At 45.5% G+C, this 17,599-nt stretch overlaps 1 protein-coding gene and 1 long non-coding RNA gene across 6 annotated transcripts in view; one reads left to right on the top strand and one right to left on the bottom strand.

Moving 5' to 3' along the window:
• Positions 1–17,599, bottom strand: part of PSD3 (pleckstrin and Sec7 domain containing 3) — a 572,156-nt gene that overhangs the window by 268,868 nt on the left and 285,689 nt on the right. The window lies entirely within an intron of this gene.
• LOC118984279 (uncharacterized) lies at positions 11,174–11,395 on the top strand. The gene is made up of 2 exons (XR_005065891.1): positions 11,174–11,250; positions 11,286–11,395. It is a non-coding gene; the product is annotated as an uncharacterized LOC118984279 (long non-coding RNA).

A 17,599-nucleotide genomic window follows, 5' to 3' on the forward strand; every position in this document is an offset into this window, starting at 1 on the left:
GGTGGCACTCCTACCAGAGTGCCTCAGACTGCTGATGCCCTGATAAACAAATGCCAAAATCAGTACACTGACCACAAGGAACAATACATTTTAAGATGCTCTGTGGTAAGCGGGACTCAGTGCTGCACAAAAATTTAAAAAGAGCCTCTGCCTTCAAGGACATTACAGGGTCTAGCCCAGGCATCAGCAGAACCCGGCTGCTCCGGTTCCCTCCTCCTCCCCCACTAACACTCCTCTCTCACGGTCCTGCAAATGAAGAGGGAAACCATGGGTTCCTGGCATCCTGGCCCTGGGAAAAAACCTTAAATATTGCCCAGCGGAACTGCCTCGTTTTACAGCTCAGATCAGCTCAGAAAGGGGTAAACGGCACGCCCAGTACCACAGAGTTCATGTGATGGACCCCAGACTGCCAACTCCACGCTTCTTCAACTCCAATGGGGGCGTAGTTTTCTTCTGCACGTCGGGCCTACAATATCCATACGCTGGACAGCTAAGAATCAAGAAGGAATCACGTGGGCCTGTACCTCCTATGTCCTGGTTTCACTTCAGTGGCTGTGGCTCCCACTTCTGCTTTGAAGTGAGAAGCACAGACACTATGAAAAGGCAGGGGAAGACAACCATCAGTCTCTTACCTCGGCCAAGAGAAGGAGAATTGCAATCTCCTACTGCCTCTGGGCTCACCGGCCTGGAAGAGGTACACTTCTTATCGGTCAACTCAGACTGAGGACAGGTAACCAGTGGAGGTTGCTTCCATCAGAAAACAATACAAAGAGTGAAGCTGTGTAAGCAGCCCCAGAGAGACAGCCCTAGAACCCAAAGTGCTGCCCGACCACTTGCTCTCCATCTATCACTGGTCGAGCTGCGAGCACTGCTCCTACATGCTGGTGTTATTCCACCTACTCAAATCCCAGTTTCCTCATTGCCTTTCAAGTTGTTCTTATTCAGAAGATCCTAAATGGTCACAAAGATCTAATCAAAGGAGCCAGAACTGGTATGATTTCAGAGTCAAGTAATGGAGTTTTAGGATGGGAAATATATGTTCTGAATTATTTAATCTCATCCCCTTTGCCAGATGAGTAAATGAAGGCTGCAGAGAGAGGTGAACAATTTAGACAGAGACGGAACTGGAGCAGCGCCCCTGGCTCCCTGCTCCCAGCACAGGGCTCCTCCCATAGGAGACCGCTCCATCGCCAGCAGATCCTGCGCTGCTGCGGACACCTGCCTTCCACAGAAGGGTCTGGAGGCAAGGCCTGGCTCACCAGAGTTGCGCTGGCCTTAGATGTGCAATGGCTACAACGTGACCACTTAAAGTCCCAGGCCATGAGCAGCGGTGGAGGCTGCGTAAGGTAGGATGTGGACTGGGTGAACAAAGGAGAGACACGAGCATGGCTGGATATTCGGGAGGAAGGAAAAGACTCCTAATAACCTGAATAACTGAAGACGGGACAGGAAAGGCAGGGGAAGGAGAGCAGGACGGAGAAAACACGCCATCAGTTAAGCGAGTGAAAAGATGCCATTAGAGGCCCGAGAGAACAGCTTATTTTAAGGGGGAAAAATCCCTAAATCTTGTTTGTTCCTTCACAGTGACACTTTCTCTAGAAGTTCTTCAAGAAGGTCTATCTAATGCAATTTTTAACCAAGTTGGTGTACAGTTACAGCAGACTGCTGTCTTCAGACATGTTTTCATAAAACTGAGTGCAACACAAGATAAATTATTACCTCTACACTAGCCAAGGGTGGATTTTGATACTTAACACACACAGGGTGGGGCAACTCCACCCCTGGCCCACAGTGTAGCTTCAGCAAATGATTCTCTCAGCCTCTTGCCAAAGCTGGCCTCAGGGCCACACAGCCCTGAGGCCTCCCAGGAGGACCTGGGTGCCACTGAAAGAGATACTGCTGACCCAGGAGGTGGCCAGCTCCCACTCTGAGGGAAGCCGGCATGGAACTGAGAAGCAGCACCGAGCAGTGTTGACATTTCAAATGCTTTACTGACTGGCTCAAATGTTAGCGCTGTGAGTTCTCCTGTCGCAATGTTTCTGGAAATAGACGTGTGTGTGCGAGTGTATGCGTGTGTGTGTGTGGTGGCAGATGCCTGTTTTGTTCACCTCAATTTCCCAGTAAAATATTTTGTTAGAAAATTTCTCTTTAAAAAATTAATTTCAAAGGACTGGGTTGTATAATCCCTATTACTTGTCAACTGGGGAGCCCCGGAATGTCTAGCAAATTCACCAGAATCTCACACAGAAGGTGAGGCCTATGGACTAGGCAGTTTGTTGTTACAGTAAAATGTTGCAACTGACATTCTCTGGCTGTGTTTCATACAGCTATGTCTGGGTTCTCCCATTTTTAAGCTGTAGAAAATGCTCAGCTATCTTCCCACCAAGATGGAGGTGTAGGTGAACACACTGTGCCTCCTCGCACAACCAAAGTTAAAGACAATAAAAATTTACAAACAAAAAAAAACAACCAACAGACAGAAAACTGAACTGTATGGAAGTCCCACAACCATTCATACAGACCTGTAAGAGGGGCGGAGTCAGCAGCTGGTGGAAAGGGGTCTCTGCAGGAAAAAGTGGAGGCTTGCAGACCTGGGGCGCACAGGCAGCAATTAGCTGACCCTAAACCCGGACCCGGAAAGGCAACGATCAGACCCAACAAGGTGCGACAGGCGGCTGGCTGACCACAGTCACACAATCGCAAGCAGCTAAACCAGGCGAAACGGGCAGTGAGACAGACTGCGCAGCCCAGGGCCCCAGCAACAGGAAATAAAGCCTAAAAGCACCAATTGAAAATACCTGTGGGGGCTGAGGTGCCGGGAGAGACTCTTAGCCTCTCCAGGAGAGTTTGCTGGAGAGACCCACAGGGTTCTAGAATGTACAGAAGCCCACACACCTGGGAACCAGCACCAAAAGGGCCCAATTTGCTTGTGGGGAGCAGCAGAAAGAACTGAAATCCGAGATAGAGTGGAGCAAGCGCCATTGTTCCCTCTCTGACCCTGTCACCACATACAGCGTCATAACCCAGCAACTGGGTTGCCCTGCCCTGGTGAACACCTAAGGCTCCACCCCTCACTATGTAACAGTTGAGACCAGACCACCCCCCGCCAAAAAAATGGTTCAAATGCAAGAATAAATCAAAGCCCCACAGCCAAAACTTTAAGTGACCAAGAGATAGCCAACCTATCAGATGCATAGTTCAAAGCACTGGTGATCAGGGTGCTCACAGAATTGGTTGATTTTGGTTGCAAATTAAATGAAAAATTGAAGGCTACCCTAAGTGAAATGAAGGAAAATGCATAGGGAACTAACAGTGATGGAAAGAAAATTGGGGCTGAAATAAATGGAGTAGACCAGAAGGAAGAAAGAAACAACCAAACAGAAAAGAAAGAAGAAACAAGAATTCAAAAAGAAATAAGTAGAGGCTTACGAAGACATCTTTAACCGTTCCAACATCCGAATTACAGGGGTACCAGAAGGGGAAGAGGAAGAGCAACAAGTGGAAAATTTATCTGAACAAATAATAAATGAGAACTTCCCCAATCTGGCAAAGGAAATAGACTTCCAGAAAGTCCAGGAAGCTCAGAGAGTCCCAGTGAAATTGGGCCCAAGGACGAGCACACCAAGGCACATCATAATTATATTAGCCAAGATTAAACTGAAGGAGAGAATCCTAAAAGCAGCAAGAGATAAGGGGACAGTCACCTACAAAGGAGTTCCCAACAGACTGTCAGCTGACTTCTGAAAAGAGACCTTACAGGCAAGAAGGGGCTGGAAAGAAGTATTCCAAGTCCTGAAAGGCAAGGACCTACAGCCAAGATTGCTATATCCAGCAAAGCTTTCATTTAGAATGGAAGGACAGATAAAGTGCTTCTCAGATAAGGTCAAGTTAAAGGAGTTCATCATCACCCAGCCCTTATTATATGAAATGTTAAAGGGACTTCTTTAAGAAAAACAAGATAAAAAACATGAACAATATGAACAGTTAAAATACAGCAAACTCAGTTATTAACAACCACACCTTAAACAAAAGCAAACCAAGCAAACAACTAGAACAGGAACAGAATCACAGAAATGGAGATCACATGGAGGGTTAGCCATGGGGGAGTGGGAGAAAGCGGGGTCGGGGGGGGAAGTTCAGAGAATAAGTGGTATAGACAGTAGGGAGAAAATCGACAGGGGAAGGGCAAGCATAGTATGGGAAATGTAGAAGCTAAGGAACTTATGACACATGGACATGAACTAAAGGTGGGGAATGTGGGTGGGAGAAGGTGTGCAGGGTGGAGAGGAATGAAGGGGGAAAATAAGACAACTGTAATAGCATAATTAATAAAATATATTTTAAAAATGATAAGCTATGTGATTTCCATTGTGTATCCAAAGTTATAGCCAAGGATGGGACATAGCAGTTTCCCAAAGTCAAGATGCCAAAAAAATGCAATTAATCTACTCCTTAGGTTTACTCTTAATTAGCTTCTAAACCTGCCAGCCATATCCCCAAGTCCAATTCAGAACCAACACTTATACACCTGGCATAACAGATACTGGTGTACTTGTTTCAAAGTTTGTGCAAAATAAATATCTGAGACCTGACCCTTTGGCACTAGCAAACATAAAATTTATAGGGCAACTCAAGAGTTAAAGATTTTAGCTGCAGTTATAGTTGATAGGCTTAAGTGATTAATGCATGTGGAAAGCTGTTACTTGAGGAACCGGATTACACAACCTATGTACCTCTAGGAGGTCGACAGGCCATTCAACCTCTGTGCCCCAGGAGGGTCTGCAGGCAAGAAAGATGGCATCTGAGCCACTATGTTCCTGGGGGAAATGTGGTGACACAGATAAAGAATTGTTGATCAACAGGCAAAGAAATACTAGGGCCCCGACTGGCGTGGCTCAGTTTGTTGACTGTCATCCTGCAAAGCGAAAGGTCACTGGTTCGATTCCTGGTAGGGCACATGCCTGGTTGAGAGCCAGTCCCAGGTGTGTGTGTGCCAGAGGCAACAGATCAACGTTTCTCTCACACGTTGATGTTTCTTTCCCTCTCTTTCTCCTTCCCTTCCCCTCTCCCTAACAATAAGTAAATAAATAAAATCTTAATTTAAAAAAAAAGAAAAAAATACCAGGAAAAGTGCGACCAAACCACAACTCTTATCTGATTAACCTTTTTCTCAAACCCCTTTTATCTACCCTTTTCTTCTCCTTATAAAAAGGTCATCTTGAGATGAGATGTTCACTCAGATTTTAGGGTACATAATCCACTGTCTTCTTAAATCACCGGCATCTGAATAAAGAGCCCACAAAGATTCAATCCTTGTCTCTACTTATTGATTCTGGGAGCGATAGGTAGCATGAATGATGACTTTTTTGGTTTCATTTTTCTGGTGACTCTGGTGTGATACCTTTGGGACTGACTCTCCAGTAACTCTGGATATTTGGCAGAGTCCTGTTGGCTGCCAGGACTGGGTGCTCTGGGGTACAGCTCTGGGGACTCCCTAGCAGCTGCCAAGTGATTTCACTTGGGGACTCACTCACCTTCTTCAGTTCTCTGCACTCCCTATCACCCTTACTTTTGATTAAATTGCTGTGCTTTCTGGTTCAGGACTACAGCCTCTCATTATGGCTTAGAATGATCGCCAGGAAATCAGGTGCTTTCTGGTTTGGGTGACGTTACAGAGCTCTGTCTGGCAGAATGGGGAGGGTGGCCTCCATCCTGAGAAACAGCCCTGTGGGGTGAATTCTGGCTCATTGGTCAACCTATGCTTATGAAACTAAGAACATTGTTTTTATTGCAATACTGCGCGGCTTATGTATAATCTGGACTCAGGATAACACTGAAAGCTGGATGAGTCTTTAAACTACTATACTAACTGCAATTAGAGTTGTTTTGTCAAAGATCAGGGAAATAGGGCAAGACACCTCATGTACAGGCTTTTATGACTTTACTTAATAAAGATGCAGAATTAAAAGGAAACAGGTTAATGGCCCAGAGAAAAGGGAATTTGCTGGTGGCAGATGGCAGAAGCTCAGAAAAGAGGGACCAGGAAGATCAGGAGGGCTGCTACGAGCACAGTCAGGGCTCCCACAGACCCCCTACCCCTGGGGGATCCTCCTCTTCCTGGGTTGAGGGAGATGAAGGAGGTGACCCTGAACTGGTCTCTCCATCCCAAACCCCTCAAGGAACCAAATTCGGTGGAGGAAAAGCCCCTGCTGGGACAGGGCAATCATACTGCAAGGGGAAAGGGCACTGTAAAAATGAGAGCCCTGAACAGGGAGAGGGATGTCAGAGTCTGTGAACCCAAGAGTTGTGTTGGAGAAAGAAACAGCTCTGATGATGAATGACAACCTATAAAGTCACCCCAGGAATCTCAGGTAAAACTAGCAGTGGGGGGACAAACTTTAGACCTTTTTGATTGATACCAGAGCGACATATTCTGTGGCCAACAAACCTCTAACTGAACTGCAACTGAAATTTCTGGAAGCCCTGTAAGTCAGTTTTTCTTTTTTTAAAATATAATTTTAGGAGACTTCCGCCAAGATGGAGGCATAGGTGGAAACACTGTGCCTTCTCCCACAACCAAGTTTGAACACAACAAAAGTTTTGGAGAACTAGGACACACCCAAAGGCCAGAAAACGGAATTATACGGAAGTCCGACAACTACGAACCGTTCAACGGGATGGTAAGAGAGGCGGAGCCAGCAGCGGAGCCGGGTCCAGCAGGACAGACCTAGGCGCGCAGGCAGCCCGGAACCAGTCGGGGTGCGGGGCAGACTGACCAAGGTCGCACATTCGCGCACAGTGAGACGGACCACACAGGCCCCAGGGGGCGAACCCAGTGGTGGAAGGCTGACAGCGGTGGCACACTCACGTGCAGTGGATCGAAACGCGTGGGCCTGGTGACGGTGGTGGCTGCGGTGCCGGTGGAGGTCGCAGCAGCAGGCGGCAAAGGGAAGCCATTGTCCCTTTTTGACCCCGCCCCCACATACAACGTCACAACCCAGCGACTTAGTTGCCCTGCTCTGGTGAAAACCTAGGGCTCCAATCCTGCTACTTAACAGGCACGAACAGCCCAAAAGATGGTGCAAGAACTCAAAGTCCCAGAGCCGATAACTCTAAGCGACCAACAGATTGCCAGCCTCTCAGAAGCCCAATTTAAGACACTATTTATCAGGATGCTCACAGAATTGGTAGATTACAGCCACAAATTAGAGGAACATATGAAGGCTAGACTAATTGAAATGAAGGGAGATGTCCAGGAAACCAATAGCGATGGAAAGGAAAATGGGACTCAAATCAATGGAATGGACCAGAAGGAAGAACGAAACATCCCACCAGAAAGGAATGAAGAAATGAGAATTCAAAAAAATGAGGAGAGGCTTAGGAACCTCCAGGACATCTTTAAACGTTCCAACATCCGGATTATAGGGGTACCAGAAGGGGGAAAGAAACAGCCACGAGTGGAAAACGTATTTGAACAAATAATAAAGGAGAACTTCCCCAGTCTGGCAAAGGAAATAGACTTCCAGGAAATCCAGGAAGCTCAGAGAGTGCCAAAGAAGTTGGACCCAAGAAGGAACACACCAAGGCACATCATAATTACATTAGCCAAGACCAAAATGAAGGAGAGAATCCTAGAAGCAGCAAGGGATAAGGGGACAGTCACCTACAAAGGAGTACCCATCAGACTGTCAGCGGATTTCTCAAAAGAGACCTTACAGGCAAGAAGGGGCTGGAAAGAAGTATTCCAAGTCATGAAATCCAAAGACCTACAGCCAAGATTGCTTTATCCAGCAAAACTTTCATTTAGAATGGAAGGACAGATAAAGTGCTTCTCAGATAAGGTCAAGTTCAAGGAGTTCATCATCACCAAGCCCTTATTATATGAAATGCTAAAGGGACTTATATAAGAAAAAGAAGATGAAAAATATGAACAGTGAAAGGACAGCAAACACACAGTTATTAACAACCACACCTAAAACAAAAGCAAACCAAGAGGACAGCTAGATCAGGAGTGGAACCATAGAAATGAAGAACACATGGAGGGTTAGAAACAGGGGGGTGGGAGGAGGAGAAGGGGGGAGAAGGCACAGAAAATAGCATAGATGGTAGGTAGAAAATAGATAGGGGGAAGGCGAGAATAGTGGGGGAAATGTAGAATCTAAAGAACTTGAGACACGTGGTTATAAACTAAGGGGGGGAGAATAGTGGGGGAGGGAGTGTGCGGGGGGAGGGGAATGAAGGGGGAGAATGGAACAACTGTAATGGTATAATCAATAAAATATATTTTAAATAAATAAATATAAAATAAAATAAAAATAAGCCCTGGCCAATAAATAAATAAATAAATAAATAAAATATATTTTTATTTTTAGAGAGAAGGGAAGGGAAGAAGAAAAAGTGGGAGAGAAACATCAGTGTGTGGTTGCCTCTCATGTCCCCTACTGGGAACCTGGCCCACAACTCAGGCATGTTCCCTGACTGGGAATTGAACCGGTGACCCTTTGCTTCAGAGGCACATGCTCAATCCACTGAGCTGCGGACAAAGTCAGTTTTTCATGAAACCATTAGAATGTGCTGTGGGAGATATGATTTTCCTCTTTTGGGAAAGAACTGGTTGTCAAGACTGCATGCTCAAATCACTTTTCTCTCCAGAACAGCTCCACCTACAGGTCCCTCCAGAGCATGCCCAGCAGTTCCTTATGAAACTGTGGGAATAAGAAAAGTGACCCTTGCCTGACAAAACCGAGCATCAGGGAAACCCCATCGTGTGGGCAGCTGGAAGGCCAGGGAGGGCTAAGTGAGCCTCCCTCATTAAAGCTGACTTCAAACCAGGGGCAGGGGCTCCCGGCAGGAATATGCCCAATAATTCAGAAGTGTCAGAAATATGGACTCATTTGGTCCTGATGCTCCCCATGCAACACAAGGTTAAGGGCTATAAACGATATTGTGCAGAACAGTAGACCCAGGGACAGCCTCTGGTATTCAGTATTTGACTTAACAGATGTTTTCTTGTGCATTCTGGTTGACCAAGACTCTCAACCGCTTCTGAATGGCAGGACCCAGAATCAGGGTCAAGACAGACTCAGTACGCTGGACAGTCTTACCACAAGGGCTCAAGAACTCAGCCAGGATTTTCAGCGAGACCCTGAGCCAGGACTGAAATATTTACCTTGAACCATTTGGCACCTTGTGGCTATAAAGTATCAACACAGAAGGCCCATATTTGTCACCAAGCAGTAAGGTTTCTTGCATTCCTACTTGAACCTGGTAAAAGGACTTGTCAAAGAAACTAGATCACCGTGTCGGGGTGGCCAGCCTGCTTGAGAGCTGTGGCAGTCACCTGTGAGCTTTTATAGGAAGCTGAAAAGTTTTCCTCGGGACAGACTATCACTATTTATGCACTCCACCAAGTGTTGAGCCTGCTAGAGAAAAAAGGAAAGTCATGGCTCACTGATGGGAGGATGAGCAGGTACCAAGCAATTCAAAGCTGTAAGTTATATCTTACCTCCCTTCTCCTGAAACCTGGCATGGCCATGCTAATGCATGACTGTACTGAAATAATTGATAAAGTTTATTCAACAGAATTGATTTAAAAGAGACTAAATGTGTATCTGTAAGGGAAGAGGACTATTAACCTCCAATAAAAAGGAAATTAAGCATGCCACATAAGTTTTAAATTATTCGAGACTGTTCAGGTACCTTTACGGGTGGCAGTTATGTACTGCCTGGAGCATCAGAAAGAGGACACTGAAGTAGCTGAAGGAAAAAATCTGGCCAATCAGTGAAGAGGCTGCTAAAGGAATATTTATAATGGCTTTAGTACCTGTTCTAGACTTGTCACAATTTGACCCTGAATATTTGACTGCAAACTTAGGGAAAGCTAAAGAGCTGGGGTTTTGAACCTCCTATATTAAACCATAGTTCAGAGGTCCTGAAATTTCTAAAGCTATGTGTGCTAGGAGAACATCCGAAGACAGATCCCCAGCAGAACAAAGAAGGGAAACAATACCAAGGACTGTGCCTGTTTGAAGACTGGCAAACACACGAGGATGTGGAGGATCTGAGGACACCAGGGGTCTGCGGGTGGACATGTTTGTTAGCCTTTTGACACCTTTCAGGGTGGGTAGAGGCCTGTTCTACTGCAACTGGGAAATCCTCAGAGGTAAGTAAAGCACTACTGAAGGAAACAATCCCTCGCTCTGGCCTACCCAGCAGCATCCAGAGTGACGATGGACCTGCTTTTGTCTCAGAAATTACACAAAAGGTTAGTAAACTTTTAGGAATCAAGTGGTACTCCACATAGCATGGAGACCTTAGGCTTCTGGGAAAGTAGAGAAGATGAATCACATGTTGAAGAAAAAGGTAGCCAAATTGTGCCGAGAAACTCATCTCCATTGGGACTAAGTTTTAACTATTGCTCTGCTCAGGATAAGGGTGGCTCTTCGAAATGGAATTCAGTTGAGTCCCTACGAAATTGTGTACAGGTGACCATTTCAGGCTATGACTAGGATGGGAGTCATGTATGTGGATTGAGAAGTGAAGGTAAACCAACTATGCACTATATCTAAGTCAGACCTTAGCTGTGATTAATGACCTTGCTTGTATTAGAGATCTCCCCCAACAGGCTCACTATGTTCCTTTGAGCCTGGAGATAAGGTGCTACTCAAGACTCGGAGGACAGGACTCCCAGAAAGCCAACTACAAGAAAAGTGCACTGGACCTTGGGACATCCGATACTTGTAACTGGGGTCCTATGGTAACTCTAAAGGACAGGGAAATGTTTTAAAAATCACTAACATAGCACCAGCTAGGGAGTGCACAACTTCTGTTAACTGAATTGAAAACTGTTTTATTGCTTTCAGCAGACGTGGGGATGAACTGCAACACCACCACTAACGTATCTTAAGCCTTTAGTCACATCAGATTGTCTGCAGGATGGTTTCTAATAGGTGTAAGGACTGTTTATTCAACAAAATGACTACTTCCATATGAAACTAATCTCGTAGAAATGAGATAAGTAAAAACTAACAGTGGGGAATGATTGGGGAACTTAAGAGTTAAAGATTTCAGCTGTAGTTATAGTTGATAGGCTTGCCTAACTGATTAATGTATGTAGGAAGCTGTTTTTCCAGGAACTAGAATGCACGACCAGTGTACTTCAGGAGGTCAACAAACAATTCAACCTTTGTACCCAAGGGGGGTCTGCAAGCTGGAGAGATAGTATCCGAGCTATTGTATTCAGGGAGGGATGTCAGTGAGGCAGACAAAGAATTGTTGATCAGCAGATAAAGAAACAGTGGGAAAATTGCCATGAGACTACAACTCTTACCTGATTAACCTCTTTTTCAAATCCCTTACCTACCCTTCTCTTGTCCTTAAAAAAAGGCTGACTTGAGATGAGATGTTAACATGGATTGCAGGACACATAACCTACCATCCCCTCGGATCACTGGCATCTGAATAGAGCGCCCATAAACATTCAATCCTTGTCTCAACTTATTGGTTCTGGTAGTGACAGGCAGCACGAATCCTGACTTCTCTGCTTTCAAAATCTTGATCAATAGAATCTCCATTTATATTGCTACTGTAAGGATCTTCAACAGAGAGAACTCCTACAACACACGGCCAGACACTTGGACTATTCAATCACACACAAACCTGCATTCCTCTTACCAAACATTGCCTTTTGAGGCCATAAGTCTTGGTTCTTTAGGTGAAAGTATTTCAATAAAAAGAACATCATCTTCCACAGGTCTCTAACAGCTGGCCCAGCTGTTGAGTACCCCAAAGTACTCACTAGACACACAAGTTCCAGCAGCCAGAGACTCTCATAATTCAGGCCAGTTCTGAGCCTTCTGATTTGCAAGCTGCAGGGGTAGTTTTTAACTGTGTTTTTGTTTAACTTTTAGCAGCCAACTACTGAAGAAATACAAATGTTTCCTTGCCATTTTGTCACCTAGAAACACAGTCTAACCTGGGAAAGCCAGAGGGAACCGTCCACACAGGACAGATGTACTCCTCTTGTCACCAAGATTTAGATAAAAAACTTCAGAAAGCAGAATGGATGGCCAGTACAGAGAACCAAACCACAGCAATGCAAACACCTCCCACACAGCCTGGGAAAAGACCCAACCCCTGCCCTGCAGGGATTATTGCCTCCAACTAGAATATTCATTCTCCATTTCTTCTCAGGATGGCCCCTCCAGCTGCCACAGCACCCTTTTTATCCTCCTTGCAGGTACTTACAGCTCCCACAGCCAAGCTGAGCCCTGATCAAAGATCATTAGTTATGGCTGACTATAAAACAGAGCAATGTTGAAGTCAGTACATTATAGGCAGGACAATTTGATACTCACCCTTAACACTCTGCATTCCTTAAAAGGTTTTTTATTACATTTAGGTCTCAGAAGTCAACACAGCAGCCCTTAACTTGATGTTCAGCCTAATGACTCACTTGCCGTATTTTTTTTTTTCAGATAACTGTCCTAAGTTGTTTAAAAGCAGAAGGGGACATTGGTCATTAAGATGAAAAAGAATGACAACCATCAACACCCCCATACAAAAAGGTCTTTTAGTCCAACCCTTCTGTGGTACAGATCAGGAAACTGGGGGATCCCAGGCCTCACAATCCAGAGCAGAGCTGGGCCCGTGAGGGAGGCTCAGGGCTTCAGTCCTCAGTGCTGCCCCTGCTGAAGGGCAGGGCCTCGATAAGGGACCAGCTGAGTCAACAAAAGGGAGTGAAGGGTGCTCTGAGCCCAGAAATTAGACTGCCCTCCGCCCTCCTGCATGCAGGCTGCAGGCACACTGCGAGCACTCAGACGCTGCGAGCACTCAAGAGCAGAAGGGCCAAATGGCCTTCATGGAGAAGTGGGGTTAGGTCCAATGGCACCCCACACCAGAGGGCTACACTGCTCCTCCTCCTCCTCCAAAGCAGAAGGATTTCAATCTACCTAAGCCACTTCTCAGGAATAAGCCAGTCCTTTAAGAAAAGCTAATTTAAAAAACCCATAGAGCTCTGCAGCCTTTGTAGCACTTTTACATGCATTATATTATTTTATTATTGAATTTCTTAGGGTAACATTGGTTAAAAACATTATGTAAGTTGCAGGTGTAAACTTTGTAATATGACTCCTGTATGTTCTATTACGTGCTCCCCACCCAAAGTCCCTTATTCTCCTTCCGTCACCTTTATTTGACCCCTTTGTCCTTTCCTTACCCCCTTCTCCATTCTATTGTCTGTATCTATGAGTTTGGGGTTTTGTTTGCTTTGTTTACTCATTTTATTTCACCCTCACAATGGTCCCATTTTCCAAGTAAAGAAACTGAGGACCAAAGAATCCTTGCACAAGCTCACAGCTGGCAAAAGTAAGGCTGGAAGTTGACCCGAATCTTCCAGCTCCCCGGTCAGTGGCCCTTCCTCTACACCACCTCTGCCCAGTTACTGATGACCAAGAGCCAAACACAGCAGTAGACCACAGGGCTGACTGAACTACACCCTCAGGGCAGCTAAACAATGACTAAAATCTCTGCTGGAACCCAGCACAGAATCTGTGCTCTGCCTCCCCTGAATTTCAGAACTGAGCATTTCAGAGTAGATTCACCACCTGGCAGCTGAGAGAAAGCCTGCGCCTTGCTATCCCAAAGGGCTCTGGCCTGACCACATGAGCAACAGTGTGGCTGAAGCTGGACCCGTCAACTGCATTCGGCTCCTGGTGACAAACCCGGGCTGTGCGGCAAATTCCCACCAAGGGAGTTCCCAAACACTCCATACACGCTGTGGAGCAGAGAGAGACGGGGCTGTGCAGGAGCTGGCCTGATGACAGCATGCTCCGTGCCCCGCCTGCCCCTCTGCACCAGTAAGGAGCTTAAAATCAGGTCCCAGTGAGCTGCCCAGACCATGCCATGGAGATACACCAGAAGACACCAGGAGGTTCCTTCTAGGAAGGGACGCCAAAAGGACTTCCATATGAATTTTTACCACTGGCACATACTCCCTTCACAGTTTTGAAAACTAGTTCAAAATTAAACTGAAAAGCTTAAAGATTATAGACTGCTCTAGAAAGTCACAGAGGCAAATGAGAAACTGGTACTAGGTAAAGTAAACTAATAACATAAGCAAATTATTTTAAAACAAAAGCTTTAGAAACACTGCTGTAGACATGAGTCCTTTATAAAGCAAAACAAGGAGACTCATTTACAAATTGTATAAAATTTCCCTTCACAGTAACAGAAAAAATGGAGCAATCTTGGGAGGAGCAAAATGTTTGTTAGTACTTACCCTGTGCCAGGCATTTTCACATATTTTATCTACGCAATAACCATGGAAAAAATACATTATCCATAAGTTATAATCCAGGAAATAGAGGCTAAGCAGCTTCACACAGCTGCATAGCTACTAACTCCTGGAACATAAAGACAGAAAAGACCAAGCTGGAAATACAGACAAACCCTCCAAGAGTGGCCACCACTGCGCGGCAAAGGGGACTCTGCCCCCCACGGGAGGAACCCAGGAGGATGGCCAGGTCCTGACCATCGTTTCGCTCCTCTTCCTAGTGTGGGTCACGTGCCACCAAGGAGGTACATGTGTGGTAATGCCATTCTCCACATTCAAAGGTCATGAAACTGACATGTTGTTGACAGAACAAGACAGGACAGGAGCCTAAAGGTGTTTCCACAAAGTGCTGATGGATTTGTACTAATCCAGCCACTTTTCCCTCTCAGCCGTCCTTGCCCCGAAGGCTATGACTGATGAGCAATTTGAGCAGTGACTGATGGCTAGGAAGAGGGGACCCCTGTGGGGTACACGGCACTATAAAGGTGCTACCTAGAACCCTGCCACAAAGAAATCTGACATGTTTCCAGTGTCAACATGCCTGCAATGCCAAGTTCGGGCCCCTTTGCTCTAGGATCTGAGTCCTTCCTATGTGCCTCAACGTAAGGAAGAACAATTTAAAGAGAACAGCAGCCATGGTTTATTAATATGTACCTAGCTTTTCTTAATGGGGGAAAGATTTTGCTAAATGCAAAATTTCCGGACTGTACTTCAGTTAATCCTCACACCACACATGTCTCATATTAGCATCTCTACTTTACATATGAAGAAGCCAATCAAGTGTAATTAAGTAATTACTAGAGGTCAAACTGTAAGAAATAGAGGTAAAACTTAAACCAACGAGCCTACAACCAGAAGGAAGTCCACTATGCTTTATGCCTCTCACAAAACATGTCTTCGGTCCTTCCCCGCTCCCCAAGCACTTTCTTTGTCCTTTATTTTTAAAGCTACAAAACAAAATATCCAATTGGGAAAAGGCAAACATTTTACACTGATGGGCTATGTAAGACCAATGGAAATGTGAACTTAAAATTATGAACTTAAAACCTGCAACCAAGGCAAGAACTACCAAGGTAACCAATCTACACTCACAAACACACCTGTTATAATCAGCTGACTGCCCTGGACGGTCTGGCACTGGGGTTCCCACAGGCTGCTGGGTGATCACCTTTAACCCCAAGCACCTCAGGAATGAACATACTGTCAGTGCCCTGGGCTGGCGCTCCCTTCTTTGCCATCACTGACCGAGCCGCTGACCTACACTTGCCTGTACCTGCTGAACACGAAAACGGTCACCTTCCTGGAGATGAACTGTGGATCTGAAGTTCCCTCAGCTCCAGAGGGAAAAAAACGAAAATGCTACGGCATTTTTCTTTAGATGACTGGCTAGCCATTGGAGTTTCAAACCAAATACCAAATTCTAAGACAAATCGTGTTTCTACCCCAACAGCACAGTCCCTTCAGAGCAGCCGCATGCTGGAATAAGAATGACAGCCTTGTGCTGCAGTCAGAATGGACCCCACTGAATGGCCAAGCTCAAGTTGGTGACCTTCCAACGCCTGAATGAAGGTCCACAAAAGGCAGCTGAAAGCTCTCCACCGTCGAGGAGCAAACAACAAGCTGCACCTACCCACCTCAAAGACAGCACGCATCTAGAAAGGGGGACATCTCATCTGGACCAGACAGCAGAAACCCTGTAACAAATATACCCTTTTCATTTTTGTCACCCTTATTTAGAAAACAATCTATATGAACCATCAACCACTCTCCTAACTTTCTAAAACTTTCTAAAACTTTCTTATGATGGTTTTCATTGGAAAGAAAACAGCCTCGAATCCAAGGCATTTTCTGTAACTACCAGCACACACAAACCAGCACTGCCTAGGACCAAACAAAGAAAAGAAATTGATTCCAGTTACCCAGTCTGCCCACGATTTTGTCCCCGACACAAGGAGCATTCTCCCGGGCCATCTGTTCAGCAAACCTGCGTCTTCTGCAAGGACGTGCTCAGTGGACTGCCACAGCTACTTCTGTTGTGCACGCACACAGCCGCACACTGGCTCCGAAGGGACATGCTCCCAGAGTGCCACTAAGCCCCTCGGGGGCTGAGGGATGAGAACTTGAGAAAAGTTGGAGCACTTCCCCTCTGCCCAGCCTCGCCTCTCACACAAACAGGCAGCTTCCCTCCAAGAGATCTGCTTCAAAAGTCCAGATTCAGTGAAGTCACACATGACCTCACAGACCTGAGGCTTAACTCCTTAGAAGCCAGGCAGCAAGCTGAGTAAAGAGAGGAAGCACGACCGCCTGAGTTTATTTGGAGTGGTTGCAGCTTATGGAAGAAAGTGAAGTTTGCCCAACACTGTTAAAAAAAGAAAGTAAATTCAGCATTGTTTTTCCCTTACAGCCCTTAAGTTTCTGAAATACTATTTTTAAAGACTGTAATTTCATACAGCACATGCATTCTTGGCCCTAAAGGAATGACTGAGACAGCAACAAAATGAATCTAGTTCATTGAAGTCACAGGAAACTCAGCTGTGTTAAATTCACACTTAATCGTATGTGATTTGTTCAACTTCTATTTCTAGTTTTGTGCCTGTTTCTCTGCTACGGTTGAGGTGAAAATATGCACGTGTCCTGCTGTTCGAGTCCTGCGTCAGACCACCAGAAGTGGACAGACAACATGCACAGCTGTCAGACTTGGGCAACAGCTGCCGCCCTGGGGGGAGGATCTGGGAGCTCCAGGAGTGGGGCGCCCCGATGGGCAGGACTGCCACCAGACCTAACTAATGGATAGCAGAGTCCACACCAGAGCTCCTACAGGGAAAGGAGATTGGTTTCGCTGCGTTTTTCTGTCCCAGGCTTTTTCTTTGCGTTCCTGCTATTTTTGTTGGGGTAGGGGAATTATGAGGATCAGGAGGTAAAATAACTCAAAATTATTTTATTGACAAGTCAATAAAACTACATACTCTCAAAGAAAATGTAATATGCCCTTTCAACAATGCCTTGGTTCACCCAGAAAATGATTATATCTTACAGTCCAGAAATTTATTTTTAAATATATACCCAGCCTAGAGAAACTCCCCTATATGTGCACAAGAGGCCGTGAATTAGTATATATTCACTGGCATGCCGTTTGAAATAACAAAAATATAAGACAGCCAAAACGTTCATAACAGGAAAGCTATAGTATATGTTCATGTAATGAATTCTACACAGCAAATAAATCTATAACTTTGGGCTTTATGAAGCAGTAAGAATAGGTTTAAA

Source organism: Sturnira hondurensis, unplaced genomic scaffold, assembly GCF_014824575.4.
Source record: "Sturnira hondurensis isolate 20B ecotype Veracruz unplaced genomic scaffold, ASM1482457v3 Scaffold0003681, whole genome shotgun sequence".
NCBI lineage: Eukaryota > Metazoa > Chordata > Mammalia > Chiroptera > Phyllostomidae > Sturnira > Sturnira hondurensis.